We start from the raw sequence: 3,424 nt of genomic DNA on the forward strand, positions 1-3,424 counted from the left end.
GACCTCTCCGTTGAGTTCATTTGACAATCCATTTTCATGAAAGAAAGCAATTAAGAAAATATTTTCCAGTGCCAAAAGCTGATAATAGCATTTGTTGCCCTTATTTATTTTGCCTTCCCTTCCCTAAAAAGCTTACGTCTTAACCGTATTCCATGCTGTACTTCATGTGTTGATGATTCATAAAATGTTTTATGCAAGAAAAACGTTAACTATGTTGTCTCAATAGAAAACTAAGAATAAAAATGAAAATGTAATACAATCTTCTCCTAGTACGGTACTAATATTGTAAATTAGTGTTCTATTGAATTGAAATGAGCCCAAATTTTGGTGTTTGTGTTGAAATTTGTACACATTAAGGTGGAGCTTGTTGCTGGTTGCCTCTATGGAGCAGCTGTCATTGGGCTTTGTTACTTGGAGCCCATGAGCCTCCGATTGCTCATAGGAGGAGCTGCTGTGGCAACCTATATATACACGCCGATTCTCAAACATCTTACAATGGTGAAGAACATAATGGCCTCCGCAATTATCTCATCCTCCATACTAGCAGGGGCCTTGGCCATAGGTAATGTCATGATTGTGGAAAATGTGTGTTTGTGTGTGTACACATGCGATCTATGTGTGTGCGTGCATGCGAGAGAGAGAGAGAGAGAGAGAGAGAGAGAGAGATGAATGTTTATTTATATCTGCAAAAGAAAAAGACCTACAAGACCAAAATATTACATCATCACGTCATCGTCACCACCGGACGATCCAATTTATGTCCAATATATAGGGTACACAAGACTAAGATAACAAGGGGAAAGTCACAATGGCCCACACAAGAGAACGAAACACACTACTTAATACTCAATTGGCCCTTCTTGATCGAAATAGGAAGACAAATGTCAACCACCCTTCAGAATGGCCTACATATTCAAAAGGTAGTGTTTAGATAATGCGTCTCCGTTAAAAAATAGGAAGGCCATCATTAGCTTGCCATGTAGCACCAATCCACAAGCTTAATCCTATGGACCACAATTGCTCTCAAGAATTCCGTGCTTTACTAGGGCCTCATGTACACCCAAAAACTAAAATGTGAACACGAGAGAGAGAGAGAGAGAGAGAGAGAGAGAGAGAGAGTGTAGGTTTGATTCCCAAATTTTTCACCAATGCATGCAAGCTCTATTGTTAGCAAAAGTTACACTTAACCCGTGTAGTCGGTGAGGCCCTGAATACATGCTGCATGCATTCCATGAATCCCTTTGATGGGAGCAAGGTGGTGAACTAGGGTGCAAAAGCAAATGCAATCCGTGCGGTTCACATGGTAGACACGGCGAGGTTGCCCTTAGTTTATAAAAAGTGTGAATCCGGGCAAAATGTAGGGGGGTGCTTCATGAGACCCATTTGTGTATTGTTGTCAATTTCATGAAACCCGTTTGTGCATTAAAGGAATGCCTTGCATACAAGTTGACCTATTGCAAGACACTTGACAATTACAAGACATTACATAGCTTTTTTCTTAATATCACAAGAAGATTCTCACAATAATTGCCACATTATGACTTACCATAACATCATGAGCTTCTCTTGGGGAGGCACCGCATACCTAGCTAGGTACGATTGAGGGCAGGGGACCGCCCGGGAGGCACCGCATACCTAGGTAGGTACGATTGAGGGCAGGGGACCGCCCGGGAGGCACCGTATACCTAGCTAGGTACGATTGGGGGTAGCGGGCAGGCGGTCCCCTGCCCCCAATCGTACCTAGCTAGGTATGCGGTGCCTCCCGAGCAGAAGCTCATGATGTTATGCATTTTATGAAAAACACTGAAAAAGGCTCCCTTTTCCTACATGAGAAAATATCTTGTGAATGTGATGGGGTACAGAACAGTTGCAAAACCCTGTGGTCATCACCGTAGCGCTCTTTTTCTTCCTATGCATTCTATGTAGAGAGCTCTTAATGGATGTGGGAGACATGGTTGGAGACAAAGCAGCTGGTGTGAACACATTAGCAGTCCGCTTTGGAGGTCAAATCGGTACTCTCACTGCTAGCTTCTGTCTTGCAGCAGCAAATGCATTGCTAGTAAGAAACTACTCATCATACAACCACATTGTTTTTTTTTTCTTGTAATAAGGTCCAAACCATGTCTTTGATTTGCAATTCATATACTTAGACGAATCAAGGAATGGCCCAAATTCACGCATGAAGGAAAGTGCAGCTATAGACTCATGCACACTGGGACAAATTCTCACAATAATTCCCACATTGTGACTTACTTCAACATCATGAGCTTCAGCTCGAGAGGCACCGCATACCTAGCTAGGTACGATTGGGGGCCGGGCCACAGCCCCCAATCGTACCTAGCTAGATATGCGTGGCCCGGCCCCCAATCGTACCTAGCTAGGTATGCGGTGCCTCTCGAGCTGAAGCTCATGATGTTATGCATTGTTGGTCTCTTGTTTGATGACTAATCAAGTTTTATGCTTAACAGATTGGCTTGTTGGCTGTCAAGGCACAAGCACTTGCCACAATTGCAACCCTCAGCCTTTTACCTCTCCATGCCAAAATGCTATCGCTATGGAGAGAGCTAGGGGCAAGCAAAGAAACTTCAATTGTGAAGTCTATCAAGCAAGTTGTCCAACAGTCAATGATTCACATCGGCCTTGGAGTTCTCGTCTTGGCATCCGCAGCTTAACGCTCAAATCGTCGTCTAACACAAACGAGAGTTTTTGTCCTTCGCAATGCAATTTTTTGCTTCATGGCCAGGATGTTAACTACCAACTCTACTTAGGCATTAGCATGAGTACTCAATCCCCGTCATTGAACTCCTTTTTTAAATTGTTATCTTGTGAGAAACTTTAAAGCACATTTTCTTGGTACAGAAAAGATGGCCACAAAGCTTTTGTTATACACACAAGCATGTGTATGCATATAGGTACACACACACCAAAACGAAAGGTTAAAAACATCTTTAGCAGTAAGTGGCCAAAATAGGAACTGTAAAAAATTCTCCATCGCAAAATTATATAAACATCTATAAAATAAGAAACATTAGACATTGGTAACTGTGAAAAATTATTTAAGTGGCATGCAATTGTTACAAGATAATTACCTGACATATCCACACGGTTTCTACCCCTCCCATTTTGTCATTGTAATCGTTGTTTTTCTACATGTGAAACCTCTCTCTCTCTCTCTCTCTCTCTCTCTCTCTCTCTCTCTCTCAAATGGGAGCTATACATTTTGTACAACATACCTTTGCAGATGCTCAATGGCTCTATCTCCCCGAGGAAGTACAAACTCAATCAGTGCAGTATGAGTGCTACCTATGCATCACGGAGGCATATAGGAAGAATGTAGTATGAACCACCGAGAAGGTGCATAATGCCATGTGATATGTCCTTGATCTAGATTGAAAAATACTAAAGACAACACTTGTCGCTAAAG

The 3,424-nt window shown here is 42.3% G+C and overlaps 1 pseudogene across 1 annotated transcript in view; it reads left to right on the forward strand.

Annotated features, from left to right (window-relative positions):
* Positions 1–2,852, forward strand: part of LOC147439584 (uncharacterized) — a 3,966-nt pseudogene extending 1,114 nt beyond the window's left edge. Inside the window, exons 3-6 of the transcript XR_015184474.1 lie at positions 358–567; positions 1,252–1,255; positions 1,863–2,059; positions 2,469–2,852. The product of XR_015184474.1 is annotated as an uncharacterized LOC147439584 (transcript). The remainder of the gene's footprint in view (positions 1–357; positions 568–1,251; positions 1,256–1,862; positions 2,060–2,468) is intronic.
* Positions 2,853–3,424: the final 572 nt, after the last annotated feature.

The sequence above is a fragment of the Adiantum capillus-veneris genome, chromosome 16 (assembly GCF_014529385.1).
Source record: "Adiantum capillus-veneris isolate H3 chromosome 16, ASM1452938v2, whole genome shotgun sequence".
In the NCBI taxonomy this organism is placed as follows: Eukaryota; Viridiplantae; Streptophyta; class Polypodiopsida; order Polypodiales; family Pteridaceae; genus Adiantum; species Adiantum capillus-veneris.